Raw genomic sequence first — 14,413 nt, forward strand, 5'->3', positions numbered from 1 at the left:
TACTAATTTAACTTGTGATGACTCAAACCAACCAATCAATCAAGAACAAACATAATAATAATCAATACATACTTTCAATTCATTCTTGAATTAACTAGTGAGCACATACTATTTATTTTAATTAAGGTTCCTTGCCTAGTTTTGTGCACAAAATTGCACGATTACTACCTTGGTGCATAAGATGCACTACTAAACTTCCTTGACTTAAACTCAACTTACTTGAGTGAGTAAATAAATAAACTAACTTCTTGACTCAACACCAATAATAAATAGGTGAGAAATAAATTCATGAATCATGCTCAATAATTCCAACTTTAGCTCTTTCATTCATATATAAGCCTTGCTTATTAAATACATGCTTTCTTAATACTTGAAAATAAAACATACTTCCATGATTCATACATACTCAACTTGTATCATGCCTCAAATAACATATTCACATTCTTGCATAACAAATCATGCTCAACCAACATCAATTCCAAGCATATAATCAACCAAACATTCTACTAATTCATCACTTAAATCTTACTTTACAAATCCTAGCATGATACTACGCATACACAAATATTTTCGTGCACATACGTACCTTGAATAATGCCTAAAATCAGCCACACTAGCTAGAAATTAAATCACCTAGCTCGAAGCTTCCTACAAATAAGAATACATAACTATAATTAATCTACTATTCTCACAAATTGCCAGCAACTATAATACACTTTAAACCTTACTAATTAACCTAATTTTGGGTTTAAGGACACGGAATGAATAATTTTAGATTAAAACACTCTGGGTAGGACTAGAAATATGGTCAAGGCTTAAGGAAACTTTGCGAGACTCTTCAACTCTTTATTGGACTCGTCAATCAAAACGTGAAAAGTACTCATCATTGGGTTTGGTTTTTTGGGGAGATACAATCAGGTGTCTATAGTTACGTACCACATCCTCTATGATGCGTTCCACCTCTTCCTCTCTTTCGTTCATTATAGGACTAGTCGCACCGGCATTCAAACTTGTTTTGCTTTGAGGAGAAAGTCCACCATAAAAGGTTTGAAGCACTTCGTAGTTGGGAATACCATGATGGGGGAATTGTCTTTGAAGTTCCTTGTACCTTTCCTAAGCTTCACACAAAGATTTTCCACTCTTTAACGGAATCGATGAATTTTAGAACGAGCCTCGGCGGTCTTCTTGTGATTGTAGAACCGTCCCAAGAAAGCGGTGGTGACTTCATTCTATGTTGTAAGAGAACCGGGAGCTTTTTGAGCCAATGCTCGACCATACCCGTGAGAGAAAATGGGAACACCTTAAGGCAAATGTACTTTTGAGAAACACCATTTGCCTTGATGGTATCACAATACTTGAGAAATTCCTCGAGATGCTCACACTACAAGAAAAAGGTCAAATTCTGACAGAGTGGTTCCAACGGACACAAAAATCTGTGGGAAAATACGAAATTTTCGACGAATTTAATTTCCGTCGGAAATTTTGGACGAATTCGGAAAATTTAAATTCGTCGGAAAGTACTTAAATATCCGACGGATTTAATTTCGTAGGAAATTTCCTATGGATTGTTTTGTCAAACGCTTATGGGTTTCCGGCGGTATTTAGGTTAAAATAAAAAATCAAAACCCTAATTAAGTAAATAGTCAGCCGCCCCTCTTACCCCTTCATTTCTCTCTTTTCCCCTCATTCTTGCTGTTCTCCTTCTCCCTCCTCCTCTCTTCTACCTTCTTCTTCTCCGCCCCTTCTTCTCCCTTTCCCCTTCTTTTCCGTTTCTCCTTCTCCCTCCTCCTCTCTCTTCTCCCTTCTTCTTCTCACTCCTCCTCTCTTTTCTTCTCCGCCCCTTCTTCTTCTCCCTTTTCCCTTTCTTTTTCGCCCCTTCTTCTTCAGCGCCTCTTCTTCTCCCTTTCCCCTTATTCTCTATTCTCTGGTCGAAATTCTGTGTATGAAATCAAAGGTTTTTTAGGTGAAATTCAACCATGAAAACTCTAAATCTAGAGTTTTCATGGTTACATTTTTCCTTATAAACCCAATCTCGAAGTTTTATGGTGGAATTAAGGTATCTCTTTTTATTTTTATTTAACTTTGATTTTTATCTGGTTTCTTGATTTTTTTTCATGGTGGTGGTAGGTGGTGGCTTAATTCGGGGTAGGGTCTTGTGGTGAATTCGGGTTAGGGTTAGGGTTGGTGTTGTGGTGGTGTAGTGGGTGGTTGTGGTGAATTCAAGTTAGGCTTAGGGTTGTGGTGGTGGGATTTGCAGGCAGATCTGGGTTGGGTGGTAGCGTAGTGAGTGGTGGTGAGAGGTGGAAAGGGGGTGGTGGGAGGTGTTTTATTTAAGGGTTTTTTTAATATTTCGTGGCGGTGGTGGTGTGGCTCGAAAATCGGCTGTTTTTTTTAATTTTTCTGGCAGAATATTCCGACGGAATTTCCGTCGGAAACTTCTGGAAGACAAGATTTCGTCTGAATTTTTCGACGGACTTTTCCGGGTCGGAAAATCACTTTCGACGCTTGAATTCCGTCTGAAATTCCGTCGAAAAAGTGTTTCCGACGAAAATTGCATCGAAAAAGTTGTTTTCCCGACAAATACTTTTATTACGACAGTTTTCGACGTAATTCCGACGGAAAATAGGGTGTTTCCGATGAAATTCTGTTGGAAATCGCCTGTTTACTAATAATGTCATGTCATGTGGGTTCTCAAATTTCCCACCCGGAAATTACCTCTGCTCGATCATGGAAATGAAAGTGGGTTTGATCTCGAAGTTGTTTGCTTGAGTGGTAGGGTTTAAGATCCCACATTGAGGTGTATAGGCCTCGGGAGTTCCTAGTGGCTTTAGGACTCTTTGGTCTCCCATGTTGCGAGGTTACACACTCTCAAATTCAAAAGAGGAGAAAGGGTTGATCTCCGAACTTGTGGAAGAACTAAGGCTACCTCCTTCTTCACTTGAGGATGATGAAGATGGGGTTGAAGAGTCTCTCACTACCTCTCGTGTGGGAGTATGAGATTTCTTACTCATTGCTCTCGCCTCTTTACTTAGCATAGTTAAATAACGCTCCAATTCGGGATCAATGGGCACCAAAGACATTAAGCGGGTTCTGTTTCGGGGATCTTTTGGAATCCCTCGGGATACAGGTCGTGAATAAAGGCAGACGGTCTTGGACACCTGCAAAACAACAAATGTTCCGTTTGACGGAATATTCGCCTCCAACGATCAAGCTAGTGATAGGAAAACGAAAGTATTAAGAGAGAGAAAGTAGAGAGAAGTGAGAGCAAATTGCTTATCAATCAATGAGATGTCTCAATCTACCCCTCCCATTGTAAATGATTGGGGTATTTATAAGGGTGGGAATGTGTTCCCTTTTAGGGTTGGTGCCCTAAAAAGGAGTGACCTAATTGGCGGCGCAATCAGGTATGGACACGTGTCTTTGGGGGTGCCGTTACGACGTCTTTCTCGGGATTTTGGCCTCCTGATGTAAGGAGGCTTTCTTTCATTAAGGTGTTCTCTTGTTTGCCACGTGTGATCGTCCTATTATGACACGTGTCTCCCTTTTATTGGGCCACTTGTCATTATGGTAATGGACCACGTGTTGGGGTATTTTTTACCCTAAACATTTTCTCCTTAGAGGGGGTGGCTCGTACCATACGGACCTCCTCCTCTGATTTTCACTCGTCCAGGTTCATTCGAGTATCGGGCAGTTTAAGCATCATAATGGAAAGGAGATCGACTGTACCGTCCATTTAAACACGGGGTTATCCTTTTGGGCGGATTGCCTCTAGCCGTCTGCCTAATTTTATCTTTGGACCTAAGTCTTGAAATCAGACGGACGAGGGGTGCCGCCTATGATCAGGTGGGACACCTGTCTTCCGCCTTTTTCGGAGTAATGGTTCGGATTTTGCTAACCTGGCCGTTTATTTTGACTCGCCGTTTGGGTAATCATACGTCTTCCCGTTTTTTTTAATTAACGGAGCGATTTTCTAACCGTTTGAGCTTCTAGGTTAAACTTTTTTCAAAAATGACCGTTTAAACTTCTGGGCGGGAAAGGTGATCTTACCATCTTGCCCCCATAAGTTTTCTTATAAATAAGACAAGTTTGACTTAATAAAATCACTTTGGAAATCTGCGAATCTTAGAAAGAGATCAAGGCTTCTAGAGGGAAAGTGCCTTCCCAATCTTCAAGAGCTCCGCCGTGACCTTGAATTTTTCGTTTCTCCTCATGAGGTCGGCCGTTCGCCTGGGATTGAAGATTCTAGAGTGGACAGAGACGACTCCATTTCTAGTGTGTACCAACTCACCCCCACCTATTATTCTTTGTCCCTACAGTCAAACATGGCGCGTACGAGACAAACGTACGAGCTTGATGCCGCTAGAAACCCAGACAATAGTATGATCAATCCCTTAGTCCTATGATCCAAGTAATACGGACGGGGAGAGTATGGGTGCTATAACTAGTGGTAGTGCCTTTTCAAGAGTGGAGGTGACCGCCTCCTTGTCCGGGCAACATGCCCAACAAAACACCTTATAGTCTTCTTCCAGACAGACCAGGGAGGGATGATTGTGGCGTTTGGGCCAAATCCGACATAACGCCGTTCGCAATACACCATCTCGGTCATGATGTCGTTCGAGCTGTTATCTTCTAAAAGGAATCCTTCAACAAATCAGGCGGACGCTAGGTCCGAGCGAGGGGGTCGTCCGACCCAAGTCCCCAACAAACCACAACGCAAACTACCATATCAGCCAGGCCTAGGATTAGGATACATATTTCTGAATCGTCCGACCTGCCCCCTCGCAGCGCTCCTCCTTTGGGAATCAGAGGGACGCTGATGGAGGGAACAAAGATAAGGGTAAAAGACCCTTGGTGCTTGAGGGCACCATTTTTACTGAGGATGGCCAGAGCTCCATTTGGGGAGCTTGGCCGAGGCTGCCGCCCAAGACACAGTAATTCGGCTCGGCTAGGGCCCCTGAACCTCAGGCCGCCGAACAAGAAGCTAAAAATCGGGACGCCGATCAGGCGGCCGAAGAGGATAATGTCGTGAACTTCAAAGACCCACATGCTTGTACTGTCGGCGATGTTGTCCTAGGTTTTCTGAACTATAAATTTGAGGAGTTAAAAGAATTCCTCCAAATTGGGGAAGGATACCACATCGTGGCGCCAAGTCGCTCCCACTCTGTGGCGGCCTAGGAAGGCAGAAGACAAAGGAAAAAATTTTTTTAGTGCCTATCGCGCCGCCTTGGAGGTGGGACTTCGCTTCCCCTTACATCCATGTCCAGGCCTTGCTAGACGAATATACTTGCTATTTTCCAGCTAGTGCCGAACAGTTGGGTAAATATATTCGGCTATCTGGTGATGTGCCTCAGGCAAGGCTTTACTCTAGACGCCCCAGTTTTTTGTGAGATGCTTTCCATGGTGCGGTTGGATGCAGAGACGGACGACTGGTTTATTTTGAGCACCCAGAAAAAATATATGGTGGTTATGCACAAGCCGTCCAAGTTGCGCGACTGGAAGCACTGATTCTACCGCATCAAAACCAGCAATGAAGAGTTCAATTTGCGGATGAATCGTTTCAACGCGAGCCTATCTAGCTCGGACGTGGGATGCACAAACCCACTAAGCCGCCCGTCCATCCTGACAATGACTTTCAACTTGGATTCCACTTGGAAGTCTACGACTGTTCCGTCAAATTGGATTCCACTGGTTGACTAGCTTAGGGATCTAATACATGTCAGCCTGCGCCCTATACCAGAACTACTATCCCCAAGGTGGAACCTTGTGACTTGCCCATTCGGATGTTTTTGTAACTTGAGAATATTCTAATACTTCCGTTTTCTTTTCAAACAAAGCTCTTGCAAAGTCGGACCCCGAGCAGAAAGGAGTAACCGATATGTCCGACTTCAACTTGGTGCGTTACAAGCTTTGCCAGCAACAGTACAACCAGGCTAAGGAGGTATTGATCAATTCTCTCTCTTTTTTTTTTCTTTTTTTTATTTTTTTTTTGCCGAGCTGGTATGTTGGGAAGGGTATCCTTTCCGATTTTGCTTGGACACAAATTTTTAACTATATTGCCAAGCTGGTGTGTTGGGAAGGATATCCTTCCCAATTTTGCTTGGACGCAGCTTCTTACTTCGGATTTGTCCTGTTCTCTTCAGGAGTCCTGGTGTGTTGTCGAAGTGCACACAAAATTAAACCTTATTCACCTTAACAAATAGCTAGGGCAAGTAAGAGTCGATCCCACGAGGAAAGTAAGTTTAAAATAACAAGTCACCACATCCAAATTCCACAAGAGTAACACGATTTTGGTGGTGGGGGGGGGGGAGGGTTGATATGGGAATCTAATCTAAAATAACTTAAGGAATAATAAATAACAGGGGTTATAACTAAAGAACAAACAATTAATGAAGAAAATACTCAGTAGATAGTCAGATTCCAGCCATGGAACTTCGTAAATCATTGACACATTAATTAACCCTCTAGGAAAAGTTTGACTTATGGAACAAGTTCCTCTGTTTTCCCTTATTAATGGTCAGATCCGGTACGACTTACACTAACCCTAACCAACAAATAACCCCTATACTACGATCAAGGAATTTAACGTGTTGACAACATCATGAACTAGGAAAACATCAAGCCTAGACAACCATGACATTATTGGAACACGGTTTCACCTAGATCAAGAATTACTTTACAATTAATAGTGGAATGTCCTCCTCTGCAATTGGTTGCTACTTCATTAACATTCCCAAGAAATTATGGAGTTAGTAGTATTAATTAGCAATAGAAAACAAACCCAAACAAATAGTTGGGCACCTACTTATAAGAAATCGTCATTCATATGTCTTAAACAGTATTTCAAGAATATTCCCAAAATATTAACTATTAATCATAAAAAACCAAACTAATATGTCTTAAATACTAATTACATGGCTTCCTCTAACTACTACTGAGCATAAAGAATTACTCACTCATGTTAAAGAGCAAAGATGAAAAGGTTTTGGAGAAAAACATATCGAGTTTCTCTAGGCAGTTCCTTCTAAACGTGAGCACAAGTGAGAGATGAATGAAGAATGGTTGATTTAAACGCCGAATAACTTTGGGGTTTTATAGAATCGTGATAGAACTATTCCTCAAGTAAAAATCCCTAAAAATATGGAAGATATTCTAAGATAAGGAAAGTAGTTAGATAGAATCTAGGAAATTCTATCTTTTGCCAAATCTTTTCATAAATGATAGGATCTTCTCCAAGTGACCAAATATCATGTTGCAATGAATCTGGACAAATCTCGGACTGCAAGTAAGTTCCTTTGCGTCTACGTCAGTCTTCCAGTTCCTCCGAAGGAACTCAACATATATTCATTTGCATTTCACATTGGCTCATTTATTTAGTTCATCTTTTTATCATCCAAAATGACTCAATAACTTATAAAAACACACAATAAGGAAATAAATCACAAAATACCAATAACATAGATAAAAGCACTAAAATGCTAAAGGAACCAACCTATAATCTAAAGAACATGACTAGAAAATAGTGTCATAAATGACACTTATCAAATTCCCCCACACTTAGATCTTTGATCGTCCTTGAGCAAAGCACTTACAAAAGAAAAAGAGAAGATAGACTACATACCACCATACCTCTCGTATAAGACCTTTATTCATAAGTACTCAACAATAAATTAAAACACCTTTTTGTTTTTCTTTTTCCATAATGAACCACAAGCTTATTTATTAGATTAGCAAGCTATGCATACAACTTCCTCCCATACTCTAGCGATTTCAAAAACATATATATCACAATTAACTTATAAGCAATCTAGGTGCTCGAGCGCAAATGAATTGGCCCATAGAATTAGGTTAGTCAAGTAGGACTATTACAGTCTATCAGTTGATTCCCTGGTGCTTTCTCATACAATAGGCACTTACCTAAGTACATGGATCGTTCCTTTCATATGTCATTGCACTTGCCACCCATTGACCTCAAATGAGTACTTGGTACTTTGCCTTTTGCCATATGCTTTTGAGGCTTTTTAATTTTTTTTTCCTTAGTTCCTTTATCTTAGGAACCGATCAAAATTACTCTATTTTTTTTCAATGGTTCAATTTCCTCACATTTGGGATTACTAATCCACTTTTCATTTTTTCTTTTGAACCATTATTCCCTCGTTTCTTTAAGAAAGTCAGGTAATTCTCCAATAACCAAGAGCAGTGAAAGGTCACCATAGAAAACGCCAAGTACTAATTAGGTGGATTAAATAAGCAAAGGTCTTTCCCAACATCACCACATCTTAAGCCAACAAAGTAGTGTTCCACATTACTTACAAGTCGAATTTAAAAAAAAAACCCTTTGCTTGTCACAATTGCTAGAGACGAAAATCTTTTGTGCATAACTTCAAAAACATCATCAAATTTTTTTTTTTCATTTTTTCCTTCTTATTATTCATATTATTTAAAAATCAATTAGATTAGAATTTACCGTTTTTCCTTAGAGTATGTCTTTCCCAGAAGTTTAGAGGTGGTATCCTAACAAAAACATGCATGTTCCTCCCCCCCCCCCCACTTAAATTCTACATTGCCCCCAATGTAAGAACTTAAAATGCAACAGGAAATCATATAGGAGTAGCCATGAATTATTTAGCAACTAAGAAAACAATAAAAGAGAGAAAAAAGAAACATCCTCAGGTTGCCTCCCAAGCAGCGCCCTTGTTTCGTGTTCTAGGTTGGACAGTTCCTGCTTAGTTTGGATCCACAAGTTCTAGTTCCTCTACGAGGAACACTGAAACTCCATAGTAAGGCTTCCATCTATGTCCATTGACCTTCAAAATCTTATTAGTGTCCAAGCTGCAAATCTCTACTGCACCATGAGGATAAACATTAGTAACAACAAAGGGTCCTAACCATCTAGATTGTAACTTATCCGGGAACAATTTCAATTTAGATTGAAAAAGTAAAACTTTATCACTAACATAAAATGGGTTTTTCTGGTTAGCATCTTATCATGATACAACTTTGTTTTATCCTTGTAAATCTGAGCATTTTCATAAGATTCCAATTGAAGCTCCTCAAGTTCTTGTAGGTGCAACTTTCTCTAAGTTCCTGCTAGGTCATAGTCCATGTTACATTCTTTGATAGCCCAAAAAGATTTATGTTCAATTTCAATAGGAAGATGACAAGACTTACCAAATACCAAACGACATGGGGACATACCTATGGGTGTTTTATAAGCAGTTCTATAAGCCCATAAAGCCTCATCAAGTCAAGACTCCAATCCTTCCTATTAGGCCTCTCTACCCTTTTGTAAAATGGAATTAATCTCTCTATTAAACACTTCAACCTGCCCATTAGTTTGGGGATGATAAGCAGTGGAAAGCTTATGGGTCACATGATATTTTGCCAACAAGTTCCTTAGGGTACTATTGGCGAAGTGTGTTCCTCTATCACTAATGATTGCTTTTGGAGTTCCATACCTATTAAGAATTCGACTCTTGACAAAATTCACCATAGTTTTAGCATCATCAGTTTTAGTAGATTTAGCTTCTACCCATATAGACATATAATCCACAACCACAAGAATATAAACAAAACCAAAGGAAGAGGGAAAGAGACCTATGAAATCAATGTCCCATACATCGAATATTTCACAAACCACTATGTTTTGCAAGGGCATTTGGTTCCTACCAGTTAAGTTCCCTGTACGTTGGCACTGGTCACAGTTTCTACAAAACATATATGCATTCCTAACAAGGGTGGGCCAATATAGTCCACTTTCTAAGACTTTGTGTGCTGTTCTCCTAGGTCCAAAGTGTCCACCACATTCAAAAGTATGACAAAAACGTAACACAAATTCAAATTCATTGTCATTCACACATCTCCTAGTGCACTAATCAGAACAAAATTTCGTCGAATAAGGATTATCCCACAAATAATACTTAGCCTCTGATTTTATCTTTTCCTTTTGAGATCTTGTTAATTCCGAAGGCAAGTTCCTTCCAACAAGGTAGTTGTTGACAATATCAGCATACCAAGGAACTTCTGCAGAAACAACATATAAATATTCATCAGGAAAAGAGTCATTCAAAGGTAAAGTATGTTCCTTTTGGACCATACGACTTAAATGGTCAGCAACATGGTTTTCCGCTCCCTTCTTATCTTTGATTTGCAAATCAAATTCCTGTAGCAATAAAACCCATATAATCAATCTAGGTTTAGCTACCGATTTAGTAAATAAATATTCAGTGCATCATCATCAATGTACACAACTACCTTAGTTCCTAACAGGTAGGAACAAAACTTCTCTAAAGCGAAAACATTAACATAAAGTTCCTTTTCAATAATGGTAGAATTACATTGAGCAGGATCAAGGGTACGCGAAGCATAAGAAATAACAAATGGAACTTTACCTTCTCTTTGCCTTAACACCGCTCCAACAACATTATCACTTGCATCACACATAATTTCAAATGGTAAGTTCTAGTTAGGAGGTTGCAAAATAGGAGCTGGCGTGAGTCGTTCATTTAGTGTATTAAAAGATTCCTTACATGGATCATCAAAATTAAACACAGCTTCCTCGGCCAAAATATTACACAAAGGAGATGCAATTTTGGAAAAATCCTCAATAAATCTACGATAAAAACCAGCATGCCCTAAGAAAGATCTAACATCTTTAACACATGTAGGGTACGGGAAGGAACTTATAGTTTCTATCTTAGCTTTATCAATTTCTAATCCCTTAGATGACACTATATGACCAAGTACTACACCTTGTTCCACCGTGAATTAACATTTTTCAAAATTAAGAACAAGATTAGTTTCAATGCATCTTTGTAGTATCATGCTTAAATTAGATAGGCATATATAAAAAGAACTTCCATGCACAGTAAAATCATCCATGAACACCTCCATGTTATTTCCTACAAATTTAGAAAATATGCTCATCATACACCTTTGAAAGGTGGCCGGAGCATTGCACAAATAAAATGGCATTCTTCTAAAGGCATAAGTTCCAAAAGGGCAAGTAAAAGTGGTATTTTATTGATCTTCCGGAGCTATGACAATTTGAGTATAACTTGAATAGCCATCCAAGAAACAAAAGTGAGATCGGCCTGTAAGACATTCCAACATTTGATCAATGAAAGGAAGGGGACAATGATCTTTTCTAGTAGCAGCATTAATCTTACGATAATCAATGCATACCCTCCAACCATTTTTACTCTAGTAGGAACTAGCACCTTGTTTATTTTTAACAATTGTCATACCAGATTTCTTAGGAACAACATGTATTGGACTTACCCATTTAAAATCAGATATGGGGAGATTACACGTGCATCAAGCCATTTCAAAATTTCCTTTTTAACAACTTCCATCATAAGGGGGTTCAATCGGTGTTGAGCCTCCCTAGAAGGTTTAAAATTATCCTCAAAAAGAATGTGATGCATACATAAAGAAGGGCTAATCCCTTTAATATCAGCAAGAGTCCAACCAAAAGCACCCTTAAATTTCTTAAGGACAATCACTAATCGTTCCTTTTGGGATGGGGACAATGCATTAGAGATAATAACGGGAAGTGTTTCCCCATCACCTAAGTAAACATATTTTAGATTGTCCGTCAGAGGTTTGAGTTCCAATTTGGGTGCCTGCACAAGAGAAGAAACAAGTTTTTCATTAGAAAGAGGTAGATCAACAACAAGAGAACTAGGGTTCAATTTCGGCGAGGAACTGATTCCATTTACAGCACCCATGAGTTCCTTGTCTGTCAAGTTCATCTCATGTTTCTCAACAAAATTCTTATCTAAGCTTTCCTGAATCACAAGTCCAAATCATCTTCCCTGTTTAATTCAAACATCATTTGTGCTAGTAAATTAATAGTATCAATGGAACACACGGAATCCACATCAGTTGGATATCTTATGGCATCAAAAATATTGAATTTAATAATATCACCATCATATTCCATATTTAAGTTCCCTTCATGCACATCAATCTTAGTTTTAGAAGTTTTCAAGAAAGGTCATTCTAACAGTAAAGGAACTTCCCTGCGATTAATAGCATGCTCATCTCGCATGTCAAGTATATAAAAATCAGCAGGGAACACCAATTCATTAACTTGTACCAACACATCTTCTAAAATTCCTACAGGATATGCATTACTTCTATCAGCAAGTTGAATGATCAAATTACTTTCTTATAAAGGACCAACATTCAAGGAATCATATACAGATTTAGGCATGACATTAATAGATGCACCTAAATCTAACATGGATCTCTCAAATCTAGTCCCTCCAATTTTGCAAGGGATAGAAAACATACCTGGATCTTTGCATTTGGGAGGTCATTTCTTTTGGAGAACTGCAAAAATGTTCTTCCCAACATTTACCTTTTGAGTTCCTGTCAATTTCTTTTTGGAAATACAGAGTTCCTTCAAGAACTTAGCATAACAAGGAACTTGCTTTATAGCATCCAGTAGAGGAATATTTAATTCTACTTTGCAAAAAGTTCCAGAATTTCTTTTTCCTTCTTTGACTTTGCTAACCTACTAGGAAACAGAACAATAGGAGTATATTTATAGTTAGCCAAATCAAGAGGGGGGGTCAAAGGAAATTCCTTTTTCTTTGGTGCAACATTCTATGAATCGTGTTCCTGCTCCTGTTCCTATTCAAGTTCCTTGACAGGTTCTGCCACTTGTTCCAGTTCCAACTCACGGTTCACTCGTTCCATTTTCTTAGGTTCATCTAGTTCTCTTCCATTCCTCAAGGTTACAACATTGGCACTTTCTTTCGGGGTTTAGTAAGGCTTGTGATGGAATTTTATTAGAATTTTGGGAAGTGGAGCTGTTAACAAAGGTGGCTATTTGTCCAATTTGAGTTTCCAAGGTTTTAAGTCTCGCATCAATTTGCAAAGCTAATTGTCGAACAAGTTCCTCAAGGGATGAAGAAGAACTCTACCCTTGGTTTTGTGTAGGTTGTTGGACATTATAAGGCCGCCTAAAGTTAGATTGATTTTGGTTAAAAACCTGGTGGATTTTCCTTGTTCCCAAACCTAAGATTTGGGTGATCTCTCCATCCCTCATTATAGGTATTAGAAAATGGGTCATATTTCCTTTGTGGAGCTCTAGGAAATCCTCCAACAACATTCACTTCATCAACCTGTAATGTTGGACATGCATCAGTATGATGGGTACAATCATTGCAAATTCCACATACCATAGCAACCTGAGTTCCTGAGGCAAGATTACTCAATTGTGAAATTTGTCTAGAATTTTCAGCAAGAGAAGCTTCTAAATTATGCACACCAACATCATTGACTCTCTTAGAAACAACATCATACCTAGTTCCATAACGTTGAGAGTTTTGTGCTATATTAGAAATCAATTTTTTCGCTTGTTCAGGTGTTTTATCAATTAAGGCACCACCACTAGCAACATCAACAAAGTCTCCTAAATCGTTCCCAATATTCATATAAAGTCTCATCCGAAGATTGTTGAATTCCACATATTTTCTTTCTAATGGATCCTATCATAGATGTAAGCAAAAAGTCTTCTAGGAATTGTTTATGCAATTATTTCCATGTAGTGATGGATCCAGATTTTAAATGACATAACCAATCCCTACCAGAATCTAGCAAAGTGAATGGGAAACAAAATATCAACAAATTCCACTCCTTCGGTTCTTTGTGCAGAACAAGTCATGAAAAATGCCTTTATATGCATTAATGGATCTTCACCCTTAAGACCATGAAATTTAGGAAGCAAGTTAATAAAACCAGAGCCATCTCAAAGAATTTGTCAAGTTCCTAATCAAAATTAATTTTCGCCTCCCTTCTTAACCTGCGCAAAGTTCTCCTTATTTCTGGATCAAAATTCAAATAAGCAAGATTAGTAGAACAAATATTGATCATATACTAACAAGAAACTTTCTAAAATAAAAACAATGGAACTTTAGAATACAACAAATTACCAAAGAGAACAACTTTCCCCGACAACGGCGCCAAAATTTAGTGTGTTGTCGAAGTGCACACAAAAATTAAACCTTATTCACCTTAACAAATAGCTAGGAAAAGTAAGAGTCGATCCCACGAGGAATGTAAGTCAAAAATAACAAGTCACCAGATCCAAGTTCCACAAGAGTAACACGATTTTGGGGGGCGGGTTTGATATGAGAAATCTAATCTAAAATAACTAAAGGAATAATAAATAAAAGGGGTTATAACTAAAGAAGAAGTAATCAATGAATAAAACACTCAGTAGATAGTTAGATTCATGCCTTGGAACTTCGTTAAATCATTGACACATTAATTAACCCTCTAGGAACAGTTTGACTTATGGAACAAGTTCCTCTGTTTTCCCTAATTAATGGTTAGATCCGGTACGACTTTCACTAACTCTAACCAACAAATAACCCCTATACTACGAGTAAGGAATTTAACGTGT

This window comes from Chenopodium quinoa, unplaced genomic scaffold (genome assembly GCF_001683475.1).
Source record: "Chenopodium quinoa cultivar QQ74 unplaced genomic scaffold, ASM168347v1, whole genome shotgun sequence".
NCBI classification, from domain to species: domain Eukaryota; kingdom Viridiplantae; phylum Streptophyta; class Magnoliopsida; order Caryophyllales; family Amaranthaceae; genus Chenopodium; species Chenopodium quinoa.